The 19,345-nt window shown below is 40.1% G+C and overlaps 1 protein-coding gene across 2 annotated transcripts in view; it reads right to left on the reverse strand.

Annotated features, from left to right (window-relative positions):
* pak1 (p21 protein (Cdc42/Rac)-activated kinase 1) overlaps window positions 1-9,961 on the reverse strand; it is a 68,115-nt gene extending 58,154 nt beyond the window's left edge. For both annotated transcript variants that reach the window (XM_044355244.1, XM_044355240.1), the window contains exon 1: window positions 9,789-9,961. The gene's annotated coding sequence lies outside the window, so the exon portion shown is untranslated. The remainder of the gene's footprint in view (window positions 1-9,788) is intronic.
* Between the last annotated feature and the right edge of the window lie 9,384 nt (window positions 9,962-19,345).

The following is a 19,345-nucleotide window of genomic DNA, read 5'->3' on the forward strand; positions in this document are numbered from 1 at the left end:
AGGAAGATGAAGAGAGAGAGAAGAAGAAGAACATGTGGAAGAGATGAAGACAAAGAAGGAAAGAGAAGGTTGAAGAGAGGCGAATAAAAAGAGAGAGAGCAGGATGAAGAGTAGAAGTGATGGTGGAAGAAGAGATGGAGGAAAAAGAGGGATGAGGCAGGAAGAAGAGGAGCGTTTGGCGTGCTGTCTTTGGCTGTGTGGAAGCGTTTCAGCGGGTCATATCTGTAGAAATGATCTCATGATGTTGGCATCTGAAAATATCACGATGGGTCGTAACACTGCTGGAACTTCCCTCCTTCCAACAGAGAGGAAAAAAAAACCCTGAATCACATCTACAGACCTTCATCAGTGGTCGAGTATTGATTATTTTCATTATTGATGACTCTGGAACGCAACAAAGTGCCTTTACTCATCTACTGTACTTGGTGTCCATAGTAACAGTGACAGAGGTTTTTCCTCGCTGGAATCATTCCTCCTGTTCATACTGGATATTAAAAGATCCTTCAAATGTGCTTTCAGTGTAAGTGATGGAGGCCAAAATCCACAGTTTTGTCATTTAAAAGTTGATGTGAAGCTTCTATTCAGCTTCATCAGTCTGAGTTAGTCATATCAAGTGGATATCTGACACATTTACAGTCTTTTTAGCATCAGATTCCCTCTTTGTGTTTCCCTGTTGAGCTGCAGGTGGAAGTATAGTAACAAAAAGAGGAACTTTGGCACTAAAAAGACTGTAACGTTGAAAGATATCTACTTGATTTGACTCATTTGGATGCTGAAGCTTCATATTAGCTTCAGATAAACTTTTAAATACATTTTGTTCCCCATCACTTCCATTGTAAGGTCATTATGAAGGGATTACAGCAAAAAAAAAACAGCTTTAATGTTCATTTGAGTTCCTGACTGTTGTCCTTTAAGTGATTAATTGTCCATAGAAAAGAGATTAACACCAGTTTTTATGGACTAATTGATTAATTGAAAGATAAGATTTGAACTCTAATTATCCCACATGAAGAAATAAGAAAGAAAAAAAGAAAAAAGAAATTTAAGTAATAAGACAAACTGTTTTAATACTAGTAAAGTCCATCAAGAGTCGGTGCCTGACATTTAAAATTTGTCAGTTTTACTTCCTCACTATATTGTAAATTCCTCAAAAAAGTTCAGTATAAAGTCAGTTTAAAGAGGTTGTGACATGTAGCGCAACAAGCTAACGAAGCTGTAAACAGAACCACAAAACCAAAAACTATTAAAAACCCATCAGTGAGTCACACCGCTGCACTGGGTGACATGTTCCTTCATCATGAAGAGTTTGGTCACGTTAGTTTGTTTAGAAACGGCTCCAAAGACTAATAACAGCATCATGTTTTCAGTCTCTGGAGAGTAGTTCTGTGTAATGCAGACGCTACTGAGCATGTGCGGGATCATGGCTCCGTTTACAGCTTCGATAGCTTGTTGTACTACATATCACAACCTCTTGACTTTGTACTGAAGTTATTTACAAGGCACAATGTAGGAGCAGCGTTCCTGCACATGCGCAGTAGCGTCTGCATTACACAGAACTACTCTCCAGAGACTGATGCTGTTATTAGTATTTGGAGCCGTTTCTAAACAAACTAACATGACCAAACTCTTCATAATGAAGGAACATGTCACCCAGTGCAGCGGCTTGACTCACTGACGTGTTTTTAATAAGTTTCTGGACAATAACGGTGGAATAAGATATATCTGCTTTCATAAACACACACAATACTCGTTAGTAGATCAGTTCATTGTTGGTTTTGTTCTGCACAATTTGCAATTTAAGAAGAATTTAGAGGAAAAATAGCTCAGATTTGAGAGGTTTTGACCTCCAGATTTGGAGAAGAAGTGTCTGTTGTAAAGGTGTTAGACCAGTGGAACGTACAGAGTCAGGTGTTATATCACACACACACACACACACACACACACACACACACACACACGCTATGAACCCGTTCACCTTGTCCATGTGTCGAGTGTTTGTGTTGATCAGACGCCGTCAGTCGAGGCAGGGTCACCTCACACACTCGTGTTCATCTCCCAGCTGACACACACACACACACACCATCCAACAAAAACCATCTACAGTATGTAATCACATTATGATGTCATGCAACACACACACACACACACACACCCACCCACACACACACACATACATGCATATACACACACAGCATTTCTCTCTATGGATGCAAGGCTGCAGGGTGTGAATGCAATACTTCAACGGTGAAATATTCAGCAAGCACACACGCACACACACACACACACACACACACACACACACACACGGCTGGTTGATCACAGTAGACTGAAGTGTGACACACAACGAATCACTGCACCTATTTTCACTTTCTGCTGTTTTACACTTTTATGCGTTTATGATTTATTTATCTTTCAGGTTTTTGCGGCTCATGTGTGTTTGAAGGTGTGTGTGTGTGTGTGTGTGTGTGTGTGCATAAGAATGAAAGAGTGTGTGTGTGTGAATTATTGGAAGGTGTGGTTGGTCCCAATGAGTGGGTGGTTCCTTCGCCATATGGTCTCTGGGCTAAACACACACACACACACACACACACACACACACACACACACACACACACACACACACACACACACAGATGATGTCAGCTCTCAAGAAGCTGAGATTTGGCCTTGACTGTATCTTCACTATCAGCAGCCTGATATTCTCTGATAATTTCACGTTCAGGTTTGTGTTTGTCAGCTTTCAGGAATTAAACAACGGAGATTTCCATCCCAAAAAGCCTGGAAATGAAGACTTATTAAATGCTGAAACAACTGATTGATTGATCGGTCAGTCGATCAAGAAGATTATAACTGGAAACAGGAAACACCAGCTGGTTCCACCTTGTCAGATGTCTGTGCTTTTTTCTTTTATATTGATATACTGATGTCCAGTATTTTGGGGTTTTGGACATTTTTAGCTATGTTAGCTGCGATGTCGGTCACTTTGTCCAGACTGAAATATCTCAACAGCTGCAGGATGGATATCAATGATAGTTTATATGTTCATTCATGGTCCTGAGAGGATGCATCCTGCAGATTCTGGTGATCCGCTGACTCTTCCTCCGGCGCCACCAGCAGAGCAAAGTTTTCACTTATCTAGTAAAAACGTCTCTACACCTACTGAATGTATCAGCACTCAAATTTATCCAGATATTTGTGGTGAATTTTCTCAGTAACTATGGGATGGATTACCATGAAGTTTGGCAACATTCACGCTCAGGATGAACTGAAATAACTTCTTCTCTGGTGTCATCATCAGGTCATAATTTCTGTCTGTGCTTTGATTTCTTTGACTAAAAAGCTGCAAAACTAAAAACATCTCCATCATCCTCAGCTGTACTTTGCTTTTAGTGCTAATTAGCAAACATTAGCATCCTTCACCGAATCATCATGGTAACCATGGTGATCATTATACCTGCTTAACATCAGCGTGTTGATCTCAGTCTTGTTTCAACTAAATAACTGAATGAAAAACAATCTATATATTAATCAGTGATGGAAATAATAATAAGTTGTAACCTTAAAGCAGACGATTGTTCTTCGGGAGCATTAATGGTTCAGTCAGACTGAACTTTGCTTCCCGTTCATGTCCATGTGGAACAAGATGAGACACATTTGTGAATTGACCCACCTGACTGAACTTGTTTAATACCTGCACAGCGAAATAATACAATAAGCAGAGAAGAAGAGATGCTGGTTGACTGCAGTGAGTGTAAGGACAGAGGACGATGACGGTGACATGTTTGATAAATGGTTGTATAATTTACAATTTTGCAGACTGTTGTTAGCACGCTAGCCATGCTAGCATGCGCAGTTTATGTTTACAATCCTACCCACGCTATTTCCCGTCCCTCCTCTCCACATCCAAGCATCATCTACCACGACTAAAGGCTGAAGCCAATATGGAAGCACCTTAATTTCCACTGACGGCCGCTAGACGCTCCACTTGACTCCCATTCAAACAGTAAAAGTAGCTAACGTTAGCCCAAGAATGCAGCGCTCGGTGTTCCCAGTAAGCTAGCGTTAGCTTAGGACTGAGGTAGCGTGGCATGTTTCCAGAGCGTGACAGGCAACACCACGCACTCCTTATCTGGAAGGCTCCATATGGAAAAGATGGCGCCGACCGTAAGTTGCAACTCTGATCTTCAATGACGCTACGTCCATCTTTCTTCTCTCTATAAATACTCCATCATTTTTTCAATGAGTCATTATGGTCTCAATCGCTAAATTCAGGCCCTCTAATAAGTATGCTGGTGGTCTTTTTGGAAATTATTGCTCCATTAATAAAATTTGAAGACTTATAGTAGCTTTGATGTCTGCTGTGTGGGCGTTGATTGACAGCTGTGATTGACAGTTGGCTCACCTGATGCTTGCCCCGGCTCTGGGACTCACACTGAGTCAGACATGCCCTATTAGCGCACGTAAAGTAGCTAACGTTAGCCCAAGGGTGCAGCGCTCTGTGTTCCCAGTAAGCTAGCGTTAGCTTAGGACTGAGGTAGCGCGGCGTGTTTCCAGAGCGTGAAAGGCAAGACCCCCCACTCCTTATCTGGAAGGATCCAAATGGAAAAGAAACTGGCTCCAGTGAAACCAATGACGCTACGTCCAGCTTTATACATACAGGCCACGTTCGCACCACGTGAGTAAATTTCGCCAGGTGGATTGCAGCTTTAGGCAGAAAGAGGAAGATATCATCGTCATGTTTGCTACAGTACAAGCATAAAAACTACAACATGAGCTGTGTGAAGTGTTCCTGAGCTGAACTGTGTGCAGGTCGAGCTTGTGGCTGCAGTAAATACACTCTAACAGATCAGAGCTGACAGGAAACTAATTAAATGACACTGACGTTAACCCTCATGGAGCTGCACCTGTCTGAGCTTCTTCCTCTAAAGTTCCCTCCTGGTTTAATGAAACTGAGGTGAAGCGGCGCAGGTCAAACAGGATTTCAGTCTTCTCTCCAGGTCTGATCTTCTGATCCTGCAACATGCTGTTAACAGCTTAGACCACGTCCACACTAAGCATCTTTTTCTCTCCGTTTCGTTCCTCCGTCCAGACTAAAACGGCGTTTTTCTCCCCAGGAACGGCCTCCAGAATGTGTCAATCTTTGTAGAAATTCTGTCATATCGGTGACAAATCAGACGGCGGCGCCACGTTTCATTGGAAGAGGATGAAGAAGAAGTAGAAGTAGACTCTAACAGCTTGTTCAGAGTTAAACGCAGCTATCTACCAATCTGTAATCTGCTGCAATTAAATAAACGTCAGGAAGCCATCACAGAAACAGAAACCATTTCTTCTTCGCTGGTTTTCTGTGGCTGACTTGCTCATCTGTCCTCCACACATGCCCAGTAGGAGGAAAAATCACCCATTTAGGCGTCTTAATGTGAATGTTGGCGTTTGCAGGAACGTGCTGACACTCCTGCTGTGGATGCATGTCGTGTTTTTTTTTTTTTTTTTTAGAATCTATCCGGCTTCATGTAGACGTCGTCTTACAGATGAACCAGCCGCCCTTCCTTCCTTCCTTTCATCTGCCTTCACACACTTGCAGAAAAACAATCCATCCAGGATTCATCCAGTCAGCCTGTTTCATGGAGAGAGAGAGAGAGAGAGAGAGAGAGAGAGAGAGAGAGAGAGAGAGAGAGAGAGAGAGAGAGAGAGAGAGAAGGAGAGAGCTCGCAGTTTTGTGCTGTCAGGGTCGGTCTAGACGGCGTGCTCAGCAGGCCCAGCAGCCTCGCAGGCAGACAGACGATCCATTATTCAGCTGCTGGAAGGCTTATGGCTGCTCCACAGCCAATATTACTATTTATGTTGGTACTGTGTGTGTGAGAGAGAGTGCCCCTCGCTGCAAAGACAAATAATCCATCTTAATGAGTAATTCGGTTCATTATTGATCGTAGAAACGTCCTTACAGTAGGCGGTAAAAAAGGATCCGAGTTACAGAATTCCTTTTAATAATTATGAAATGAAAGCAGATGAAGCTCGGCGTCGTCTTCCGTCTTCTCTCAGCTCCGTCTTCACCGCAACCAATGAGAGCTACACGAGGAGTTGACGGCACTTCCTTGTCTTTACGTTAACTAATTACCTAAGAGTAAGAATGATGGTTTATGGGGGGCGGGGGTTATGTTCCTGGATATTTCTTGGCTGGGATGCAGAGTTTTTCTGGCATCTCGATGTTTTTCTTCTCGACAACTCAAAGTTCTTCTCTGAAGTCCTTCAGCAGCCGTTTGAGGCTGTGAGACCAGAGAAGGTTCAGTCCTGCTGTTACCTGAGTGTTTAAAGCTTTAATCAGCCTGCGTCTGCTGATTATTCTCCACGTTAACTGATTTATCTTTTAGTCTATAAAATGTAAGAAGACAGTGAATTAAAACACCTTTCAGGCTACACAGATACACAGTTTACTATCCAACTTATTAATATTCTAAACAGTTTATTACCTTTTCTGTTGACTGATTACTCCATCATATAGTTATATACTTCTGTTGGTTATTTTCTTGATTAATCGATTCATCTTTTAGTTTATAAAATGTCCAAGATGACGTCTTCAGATATCTAATTTTGTCCAGAAACCCAAAAATATTCAGTTTATTGTCACAGAGGACTAAAGAAACCAGAAAATATTCACATTTAAGAAGCTGAAACAAGAGGATTTTGGCATTTTTTTCTGTAAAAAAAGGCGATTAATTTTCTGTTGATCAACTAATCGATTTGTTGACGAATCGTTGCAGCTTTAATCACATGACTGCTTGTATGTGACAGCAGTCACATCACCTGACTGGAGTTCCTCTCAACTTTAAAGAGATTTTTTTGGTTTTCGAGCCTCAGTTTCAGGTTTGTTTTGGTTCCCTATTGTGTGTGTGTGTGTGTGTGTGTGTGTGTGTGTGTGTGTGTGTGTGTGTGTAGCTGTAAGTAGCTCATATTGTCGGCCAGCAAGTCTAATTTACTAAGAGGCCAAACAAACAGCGTTAACAGCGTTGGGGGTTAAAAATAACTTCAATGACAGGTGAGATAGAGGCTGAAGACTGGCCAAAAGGAACACACACACACACACACACACACACACACACACACACACACACACACACACACACACACACACAGTCGTCTTTGTCCTGAAGTAGCCGAGAGCCACCGGAGCCAAATGGGTCATTAACTCCAGCGAGGCTTCCTCTCGCTGCTCCATCAGGCTGTCAGGGTGTCAAAGGGGCGACCGGGTGGCCTCGTGCTTCATATGAGACCATAAAACACTCCTTAAGACACGTCCGGGTCTCCACGGCAACCGCTGCGTACCGCCACTGCCCTTAAACCATAACCTATAGGTTCAACTCGCCACCGCTCAGCCAAACCAGGAAGTACAGTCAAGTTTTTCATGTATAAATGAATTTAAGTCCCTGAAGAGTTTCACACTGACAAACTACACTAACTCATACGTTTAAATTTGACTTATTTGTACTATAAAGCCTGCTGAGGCAGGTGGGATCACCTGGAAGCAGCTCCACATACAATCTAACTCATATTTAATTAATCGTTTTGATGCTGTTGTCGTCTTTATGAACTCAGTTTGGGAAGAAAACATTTGGATTTTCACTAGAATTTAATTTAAATAAAGTTGCTGTTGTTTGGAACAAAGTTTCCAAAGATACCAGACAGATAAACGACATTAAGAACATTTAAATATAATGTAACCGTGGAGTCATAAATATGGGATGTTGCATTTTACAATCATATAGTTTCAATAAAGACAAAGAAAATATAAAATAAGGATGTTTTCAGTCATTTTTTTAAGAAAAAAAATGCCCAAATTCTCTTTTTCCAGCTTCTTAAATGTGACTATTTCCTGGTTTATTTAGTTGTTTATGACAGTAAACTGAATATTTTTGGGTTGTGAACAAAACAAGACATTTGAGGACGTCACCTTCAGCTCTGGGAACAATTATTGTTGTTTTTCACCATTTTCTGACATTTTATAGAGAAAATAAATCAACATAATAATTATAATAGTTGTTAGTTGCACCGCTAAATATTCACACATGCAGGCGCAGGAACAAACTAAATGCAGATCCTTTATCATTTCACTGACTGAGCGGCTGCTCGCTCATCCTGCAGTCATCTCTCATACAGGTGACACACAATATAGTAACAAAAATGAGTCAACGCTGCTGGCTGCATGTGTGATTCATTCATCTGAGTGGGTTTTTTTTTTTTTTTATCTCTCAGTAGGACAAACGGTTAAAAGATTGAACCACAAACATTTCTGATCAGCAGAGGAAAACATACATTATCCAGGAAACTGGTCACCTAGTTTATTTATCCAGCTGGGTCAAAAAACCAGGCTGAGTTTTTGAAGGGTCAATAAAGAGAAGGAAACACGACACTTCTCATGCTGATAAAAAAAAAAAAGTGAGAGTTCGAGCAGCCCTGTCTGTCTGTAATCAATAAGATCCAGCTGATATACGCCATGTCTGCTCTGCCAAAGCCACTAAACGCCCCCAAAAATCTACTTCCACATAAATACCGACTGAACTCTCCAGGATCAAGAGACGTGCACAGATTTCTGCTGAGCCATGTGGAAACAAGAGGCTCAGTGCATTTCAGACAGATTACTGTGCAAGTATCACTGAAAACAGGACTTTTTAAAAAAAAATTTTTTACAGCAATTAAAAAATACAGCAAGTAATAAGAATCTGCAAGAAAACACAACCATGTTCCTGTCAGGTCACTACTGAGAGCTGCAGACACTTACAGGAATATTAAACAGATCGTTTATGGGATATGAGAGGATTTCTGCTTCCTTTCAAATGTCATTGACGGAGGCCAAAAATCCACAGTGTGTCTATTTGTGTATTTAAAAGTTGATGTGAAGCTTATATGAGGCTTCAGCAGGCTGAGTTAGTCATATCAGGTGGATATCTGACACATTTACAGTCTTTTTAGCATTAAAAAATTCCCTTCTTTTGTGTTTCCGAAGCTTGTAAGTGCATTATGAAGGGATCCTCTAATGGTCAGTACGAACAGGAGGAATGATTACAGCAAGAAAAAACATGGTTCACTGTTCATTTGGGCTCCTGTATGTTTTTAAGACAGACTTTAAATATTGTGAATCTGTATTTTAACGCTGATTAAAGCTCAGACATGAACTTAAAAGCAGAATTGTTTCAGTGAGAGGAGACAGAAGAGGAGTCTGTCTATTCTTAGATTACACCGAAAGGGCTTTGGGCACAGCATGGACTTTCTGATGAATCATGTCAGAGGTATCCTACATTTCACAGATGGGGGAAAAGTGGAAACCAGCAGGATTTCATTCATTCATTCATTCATTCATTCATTCATTCATTCATTCATTCATTCACTCACTCATTGAATCTCTGTGTCAGATCATTGGCACTCAGGCCCTGCTGTGGTATCACTTCACCGGCAAAACTCACAGGTTTCCTCCCAGTTTACCAGTTGGCTGTAAACCGGTGTAATAAAATAATAATACTAATCACACCACCCGCCTGCCGACTGCACGAACCTCGCAGCGGCCGCCTTCAGGTCCGCGGTGTGCGGGCAGACTGGGCCTGCGGGCTCCGGGGCGTGTATGTATGGGTGCAGATGAAGAATTAGGGGAATAATAGTGTGATCCCAGGCAGCCTACAGTAACCATTAACCCCTTCCTATTCACTGGCAAAGGAGCCCCTAATTCACCACGCACCATGCCTCGCTGAGACTGCAGATGGATTTTATGTAGAGGAATAAAAGTCGAGCGGCTCACTCACCACTTGTCTGGTTGTAAATGTAAATCCCTGAGTGTTGGGTGATAATTTTCCGACACCGGGACACACCGTCTCATGTATTCGGCAACACTGTGCGCTCCTCTCGGCTCTGCTGCTCCGCTCTGTCGCCCTCCTGCTCGGGTCCTCAACACTAAACTTGCGGATCTCAGGCTATTGTTAGCCAGGCGCAGAGAAGCCTGCTGCACGGCAACGCCCGCCCCCTTACCCGCCACTCCGGACACGCCATTGGTCGCTGCTCAGTCTCTGCCGCCGCCTATTGGCTGATGCGGATGTCCGTTCGACGTTCGGGGCGGGTCGCAGCTCGCGAGCAGTGGTGCATTCATAAACACTGGAAAAAAGTCTGGAATTCATCCAGTTTCCAAGTCCTGGTTAACGGGTGTTGCATTCAGGTGTCATTCTGCCAGTGGATCAAAAACTAGAAAGAAGTAGGAATAAGTCCTAAAGGATTTTATAAGAAAAATAATTCTTTAGTTAATATTAAATTATATGTGTATATATTTGTAACAGTATATTAAATATACATTAAATGTAGGCTATATAGTTTATGTATGTTGTTAGTTTAATATTAACAAAATAAATTATTATTCAGTAAAAAAAAATATTATTTATTTATTTTATGTATCCTTGTTTTTTTAATTAATTTCACTCTATTTTATAGTTATTATTATTATAGCTTTTAAATCTATTTTATTTTATTACATTTTCACAATTTTTATTTCTCATGTGCAATACTCTCAAATTGTCTGTTTACTTACTATGGGCTTGTCAGTCATCTGTGAAGCACTTTGAATTGCACTAACCTGTATGAAAGGTGCAAATAAAGTACAAATAAAGTTTGATTGATTAATTGATTGAATAACAAAACAATATACACTGCCAGTAAAAAGTTTTAGAAACACCCCCTTGTCTGTTTTTATTGAAATGTAAGCAGTTGAAGTCCAGTGAATAACCTTAAGTCATTGGTAGGCAAGTAGCAGACTGGGGGCCAAATCTGACCCTTCAGCAAAAACATTTGTCATAGTTTCATAGTTTACATCAGTAAATCATCTATCAGTATATCAATCAGTAAAATGCAAATCTACTATTACATGTGTAGTCTGGTGGTGCAACACAGAGGAAACATTTTCATTTATGAGTCATTTTTTACAAATTCTATTAATATAAGTTATATAAGGCTATAATTCTGTCGGTCCTCACTCATTAGTGGGAAAATGACATTTGCTGTTGGCTAAAGTCCTAAAACAGTTTAATTCATTGCTTCTAATTTAAATTAATTAATAGAAATAAAAAAAATAAAATCTTGGGAAAATACCGGCCTGTGTTTTCAATGCACCTGTGAAAGGCTGCCCCATGGTTGAACCTAATTACTGACCCTTTCCTTAATAGGTACAAAGCTAAGTGGTAAACAAATTTAACACACACAGACACACACAAAAATAGGCTACATATAAAAAGCCTTTTTTCAGGGCTTACAGTTTTTCTGCAGCAATGGAAGTAAATGACACCTTGAAAGTTGATGCAAACACTTCCTACAGGTGATTACTTACAAACCGTCTGTCTGTATAAAAGTCTGGAGGAGGAAGTGTGACGGTCTGGGGCTCTTTTGCTGGATCCAGAGTTGGTGACTTAACCACAGCATCCTGCAGAGTCATGCCGTATCCTCTGGTCTGTGTTTATCTTACAGTAACATAATGATCCAAAATAAGCCTCCAGGCTGTCAGAACTATCTTAGAAGAAAACAATAAGATGGCAGGCTTCAGATCATGGAAACAGTACAGTCATCCAGCTGGTTTGGAATGAACTGGGCAGAAGGGTGAAAGCAAAGCAGCCTGACAGAACAACACAGAACGTCTGCAACAGTGTTGGGAAGAATTTTCCCAACAATATTTAATTTCCATTGTAGAAAGAATGTGTATTCGGCTGCTAACGATGGTTGATGAGTCAAAAATTTAGATTAAAATATTATGAACAAAAAGATTCCATGATTTCTTTTTTTAATTTCCAATTGTTCATTTGTTCTATGCTTTAATTTCAGAGTAGACTGAGACATTAAACTATGTCCATTTCAATAAAACTGGAAAAACTGAGATGTTCTAAAACTTTTTAGTGTATATTTAAACATATAAAAATAAGCATAATATTATATAAAATATCATGTATCGCTTTATTTTTTTGTTTTACAATCCTCCTAAAATGATGAAATTAGAAATGAAAGAAGATTAACCAATATTTTTCTTAATGTGAATGTGGAATCATTAGGGAAAAAAGGCTTTTTATCCTTTTGACCAACATCCAATTTAGTATGAAGGAGCACAAACATGAACATCCTGCAGCTTTGTCTCTCTGCAGTCCTGCAAAGTAAAAACAAAGAGTCTGAGAAAGTTCAGATCCATAATAGAATGATTACAGCAAGAAAAAACATGTTTCAATGTTCATTTGGGCTCCTGACTATTGCTTTAAGACAGACCTGAAAAAATGTGAAGCTGTCCTTTAACGTAGGCTACAGTATAAAATGAGTTGAAGAATGAGGAGACAGCGACCCTCAGTGGTCAGAGTGAAGAACTCCACCAGAATTCCTTCAGTAGAAACTGAGCTGCTTAAAGGACCCTGAAGACGTTGATCTATAGACCTAAACAAACAAACAAAAGTTGTGTTTACATTCAGTGTCACTCACTAAAACACACTGTGTGTATCTACAGATATGTAGAATGCATTTCCTTTCTCACAAAACATTTGCAGAGCTGTTTTAAAAACCGGCATCGTTTACATCCATGTTGACACTGCTTCCTGCTTTCTTACAGTGCAGATGCTTTGCGCCTCTGCTTGCATTCTTCTGCTGATATTCTTGTTTTTTTTCTGCTATAAATGATGAAAAGTGGCTCCTGGATACTTATAAATCACTGGGACTGTAATGTATTTAGATATAGTAGGCTATTGACATATTTTCATCACTTGACCTCTTCAATACTACATGAATGACGCCTACCAACAGCACAAGCCTGTACTGCACTGACTGGAAATGTGGTGCTTAGCTAAAGCTAATTAGCAGCAAAATGCCCCCCTTTTCCACAGACGACTACCACAAACTTCTACAGAAGATTGCAGTTCTGGAAACCAAAATTCAGCAGTTAGAAATGAACGTGGAAGTGAATGGACTATGTGGGAACAATATGACTTTACAATGTACTCAAAACAGTGGACAAGAGCATGCTAACACGCAGAAAATTAACACCAACAAGACTACCAAGAAACAGAAGGGCTGTGTACTGGGTAATAAAACTACAAGTGGTAGTCCTCCCTGGAACTCTCTCTTGGTGAAAAGCCTAAGAGTAAATCATTTCTCTGGGAAATGGGAGGATGAATAACAGGCAGAGCCCAGTGCCCTGAGATTTGCGATGTGACTGGCTGGCCTGCATTATCATCCAAGCAGAGCACCTCTTCAACCCCTGTTCTTAGTAGGATACAGCCATGGACAGCTGCAAAAGGGAGAACTAACAACAAACCTCCATAACAACCAAGTGAGCAACTGGAGAACAGATTTGCTCCACTGTTGCTGGATAACCTCTCATCTTCACACAGCAGGGTAAGAACAGCTACAGGGAAAGCTAATGACTGGGCCTCAAACTCTGATTGTGGGGGACTATGCTGTACAAGATATAAGAAATATGTGCAATAGGAACAACAAAATACTCTGTTTTCCCAAGTATATGGTCTCTGACATGACTGAGAGCATCCTGCATATTGTAGCTGCACACAAAACTGTGAAAACCATCATAATGCACATAGGGGCCAATGATGTTGTGAGATAACAGTCTGAAGTACTGAAATGAGACTTTATTGATCTGTTGCACACAGTCAGCTCTCTGAATGCTGAGGTGTTTGTCAGTGGACGTCTACCACCAGTCAGAGAGGAGTTGACAATTCAGTAGATTGGTAGCACTGCACACATGGCTCTCAACTGCATGTACCGTTCATTCACTGCACTTTATTGACAATTTCAACTTTTTTAAGGCAGATGGACTTTACCTTAACAAGTCAGGAGTAAAACTGTTCATCTCAAACCTATTTTACATCCTGCGTCACGCATCTGTTCTCTCTGACAAGGACAAGAGGAATCAAAACAAGAAGACACAACAAAATGAGGCAGAAACCTTGAAAGAGAGCCACCTCAGCCTCCGCCTGAAGAGAGCTTTAAACATGACACTCATCAAAGCTGAGAGGAGGAGTCTCCTCCCCCCTCACCAACAACCGCCTATGAGGATTCACCTTCCTCACCCCCCCCCCTAAACCCTATTCAGGTCACCCTCCTCTCCAGTCACCTTTTCCCCTTCCTCCCCCCTCTTGGAGTTCACTGACCAGATGAAAGAGCTGGTCAATTGACCTACTCCCATTTTCTCTTCCCTAAACCCCACTCAATGTCCACCTCCACGATTGGCTTTAAGTCCTCAGCCAGCTTCGACACATTCGTCACAGTTACGTCTCCCCCCATGGTGGCATCAAAATCATCCTCTCTCTCCCCAGCCGGATAAAAGCACAGTGCGACCAGTTATTTGTGCACAAAATACAGCAAGATCTAACTGATATGTGCTGGGCCCAAGGTGCATGGCTGATGGCAATCATGACTCTTTACAGGAAAAGCTGGGGCCCAGTGTGCCGGTAGCTTGTTCAGTTCCTGTCTTGATAGGTAACAGGAAACAAATGGTGAATCTGCTAAGAAACAGGAAGCACTCAACCGGTTCTGCAGAATGATTAAATTTAGTACCCAGTCTTCATCAGCCACATCCTGTTGGAAAAAGTTGGTTAGATAATGTTTGTAACACATTAAATTTAGCTTTATTAACTGTCAGGTCTTTGGCAGGGAAAACATTTTCAATCAATGATTTATATCATCAAGCACAACCTCGATTTTATGTTTTTAACTGAAACTTGGTCAAACTAAGACAACAGTGCTGCTCTTCTTATCGAGTCAACCCTGCCTAACTTCAGTTTTATGAGTGAAGCTAGAGTGCATAAAAGAGGAGGTGTAGTTGCCATTTTGTTTAATTATTCCCTCCAATGCAAGCAGATATCTGATGGACATTTTGTTGCATCTAAATATGTGGCTCTTCAGCTGAATTCCTCATCTAGAACTATCTTTCTAAATATCTACAGGCCACCTAAATACTGTGCAAACTTTTCTGATGATTTTGCTTAACTGCTGTCTATAATCTGTATTGACTTTGACTGTGTAGTTATTGTTGGTGATTTTAACATCCATGTTGACAACCCCCAGGACAAAGGGACTAAAGACTAAAGAACTGTGTTGTGTTCTTGATAATTATGGACTGACCCACCATGTCACGGAGCCCACACACAAAAGGGGAACACTCTGGACTTAACCATCTCCAAGGGTCTGAACATTTCTAAGGTTGTGGTGACTAATGTTGCTCTCTCTGATCATTCCTGTGTTTTCTTTAAGAGTACAATCTCCGTGCACACAAATGTTTATACAGAATTAACCACAAAATGGTATATCACTAAAAAACACCAGTGAAATATTTATTCAGGCCTTCTCTTCCACACCAGCCCTCTCTTGGGTCTCAGTCAATGAACTTGTAGATAATTTCAGCTCTAAAATTACAAATGTTATTGATGCCATTGCACCCACTAAGGTGAAAGTTGTCTCTGGTAAGAAAAGATCTCCATGGAGAAATACCAGACTGGTCAGAATAGAAAAAAGAGAGTGTTGAAAAGCTGAACGCAGGTGGTGAAAAACCAGGGTCATTATGTTATCTATAAAGAGAGACTTTGCATTTATAGTTTGGACCTGAGAAATGCAAGGCGGTCCTTCTTCCATGACATCATCGCCAAAAACAATAATAATGCATGTGCCTTATTTGCTACTGTTGACAGACTAACAAACCTTCCTGTGTCAGTAGCCTCTGAACTTCTATCCACCAAGGCTTGCAATGAATTTGCCTTCTTCTTCACTGACAAAATTCAGAAAATTAGACAAGCAGTCAGTGCCTCCATATCAGGTGCAGGATATGTGTTGTCCCTGTGTCCACTTAAAATCAGTTTGAGGAGTATGACACAATTCCATCCAATCAACCATAAAAACCTGGAGGGCATTATACAACATCTGAAATCCTCCTCCTGCTGCCTTGCTATTCTGCCTACAGGCTTTTTCCACAATGTTTCTACCTGCATGGCCTCAGATCTTCTACAATTTGTCAACATGTCTCTTCTCTCAGGTGTCTTCCCACAGGCCCTGAAAACTGCCGTCATCAAGCCACTCTTAAAAAAGAATAATCTAGACACTTCACTAATAAACAACTATAGGCCCATATCAAACCTCCAATTTTTCAGTAAAATCATTGAAAAATCTGTTTTTCAGTAGCTGAACACCTTCTTGGCTCTTAACAACTGTTTTGCTGTCATCCAGTCAAGATTTCAACCACACCACAGCACTGAGACTACTCTTGTTAAGGTCTTTAATGACATCCACTTAAACACTGACAGTGGCAGAATTACAGTATTAGTATTACTGGATCTCAGTGTTGCATTTGTCATGGTTGACCATAATATATTACTAGACAGACTGGAAAACTGGGTGAGACTTTCTGGCACAGTACTAAATTGGTTTGAATCCTACTTAAAGGACAGGGACTACTTTGTGTTTATAGGTAATTACACATCTGAGCGGACAAAAATGACATGTGGAGTTCCCCAAGGCTCCATTCTGGGACCTCTTCTGTTCAACATCTACATGCTCCCACTAGCTCAGATTATGGGAAACAATAAAATATGCTACCACAGTTATGCAGATGACACACAAATTTACATAACCATATCACCAGGGGACTATGGCCCAATACAAGCACTGAGTAAGTGCATTGAACAAATAAATGATTGGATGTGCCAGAAAAGACAAAACCGAAGTAATTGTTTTTGGAGCCAAGGAAGAATGATTAAAAGTCAGAGCTCAGCTTCCCTCCATAATGTTAAAAACCACAAACCAAGCCAGAAATCTTGGTGTAGTCATGGACTCAGACCTGAATTTCAACAGCCACGTTAACAAATGTTTTTCGGTGCATTGTATATGAACACACTGAGAGCTGCTGGAAACCAAAGTCAAATCTGTTGTGTTTTCAAATATACTTGGCCAATAAAGCTGATTCTGACTCTGGTTAATTGACAGTTTTTATACCCTGGCGCAAAGAATTCCAGTTATAGTAAAGGATATTTTGTGTTCAGGAATTTGCTGCATTTCTCTTTTATCAACCTGGTTATCAGATGCAAACATCTACATGTTGACCCAACCAGCCTTTATGTTACTTTTACAAACTAGCAACACTAGACGGATGAATTGTGCAAGATCAGGTTGTATCATGCTTTAATCTTATGTATGAAGTATGAAGTAACTGTGAGTTAACATTAATTTATTAACTATAAAACTAATCGGAAACAGGAAAAAAAACAGAAGAATAACACGTTTTTGACTGGAGGGGGAGTTTAAGTATATTTTTTGAACCCTTGTGATGAAGTGTTACCTGTTTTTCTTTGATTGTAATTATCATTTCTCCGTAAAGTACTTTGGTCAACATGTTGTTGTTTTTAAATGTGCTCTATAATAAACTGACTTGACATTACCACCTCTATGCAGCCGTGTCACCTTTTTTCGAAACGGAATTTCCTGAACTTGCTTCCCTCCCACACACTGTCTTATCTCTCCCCTCACACATTACATCTATGTCTCTCTCACACTCCAACTCTTCATTATCTATGTGTTTGAGGATGTGTTCACCTCAGTGGTTTGGTCATTTTCTCTTATATTTCCCCCACAGCTGTCCATCAAACCTGCAGGCACCAGCTTCACTGTGTCTGTCTCTAAAGTCCTCTGTTTTCATGCTTTTAGTTGATTTGGTCCAGTTTCTCACACACATCAAAGAAGTTTGACCATATATTTACTCGGTTTTAATTCAGTTTATTTTCTACTAGTTAACACAAACTCTGTGTGCAACATACACTAAAACCTTAGATAAACTCTTTGGAGTTGAGGCCCATGTATACATCACATTCATTATAAAACACTTGTCAGCCAATCAGATTAGAGAATTCTCCATATTCTATATTGTACATATTTGAGGTATTTGTACTTTCTTTTACTTGACTGTTTCTACTTTATGCTACTTTACGTCATTGAAATTTTGTACTTTTAACTCCACTTGGTTACTTTTCAGTTTAGGATTTTATATAAAAAAGCATATATTATTATATAATATGATGCAGTAGTATTACTATTAATCTTCCCAGTAATATATAAAGTACCTAAAACTGGCTCGACATTGACAAATTACATTACAAAGCTCTTACATGAACTCTTTAGTCATAAAAACAGAATAATATATTTTGATAATATAACTCTCTAAATGAGACCTCCTGCATGATGACTACTTTTACTTTTGATACTTAAAGTACATTTTGCTGATAATACTTCTGTACTTTTACTTGAGCACCATTTTTAATTCAGGACTTTTGGTAATGTTTTAGTATACGGGTCCTTTAATTTTACATAAATGTCCTGGAGTAATTTGCAGGTATTTAACGGTGGATTTTTAGGACATTTTACAAAGAGGGTGGGACAGTTTGGTACAAATTAAATTAATTGGTTTAGTTGTTTTTTTTAAGGAACAAACAAATATGCTAATATATCACGTTGACGCACAAAACTAGTAAGTTTGTTAAAGAATAGTTAAGAATCTGATTTATTAAGATTTTTTGCAAATGAAGAATTACATATACACCTAAATATATTGAGTAGGTACTTACCAACTAAACCAAATTTTTAAGATAATTTGTACCAAATTGCACCACTCTCTCTGAAAAATTAATTGTTAAAACCTGTAAATTTCCAGGATATTAGTATAAAATTAAGAGACCTGTTAAATCAAGCATCACTCGACTTTTACTTGAAATAGTTTTAGACGTTGGTATTTTTATTTTGACTTCAGTAAAGGATTTTAAAACTTTCTCCACTACTGTCTGTTTGTGGACTAATTAGTGAAACTGTTGAACTGAATTTAAACAAACACAGATTACTTGATACGGAGCCGAATGGTTCAAAGTTTCCCATGATGGTGAGATAAAGGAGAGCTGATGGGAGGTGACATCAAACTCATGAGGTGACAAGTATCAAGTGTTTGCATCACACTCACATGCAGATCTCAGAGCAGGATGGCTGCAGTCGCAGAGCTCTCCTTCTTGCTGTTTGCTCTCACCAACAACATTCATGCAAGAGAACTTGTCGCCATACGGGAGCAGAAGGACTCTTACACCTTTGAACCGCCCAAGGAAGCCAACTTCTGCCTCATCTCCACATTTGTCAGCGAGGGGAAGCGAGTTCTGCTGAACACCTCTGACCTCTGGTCCCAAAACTCCACAGCACCTGAACACTTGAAGGAAAGACTTCCAGTTGTCAGCAAGGAGAATAATTCTTCTTACAAGATCCACAACCTGACTCACTCACACTCAGGCCTGTACCAAGAGCAGTGTTGGAC

The sequence above is a fragment of the Thunnus albacares genome, chromosome 6 (genome assembly GCF_914725855.1).
Source record: "Thunnus albacares chromosome 6, fThuAlb1.1, whole genome shotgun sequence".
Classification (NCBI taxonomy): domain Eukaryota; kingdom Metazoa; phylum Chordata; class Actinopteri; order Scombriformes; family Scombridae; genus Thunnus; species Thunnus albacares.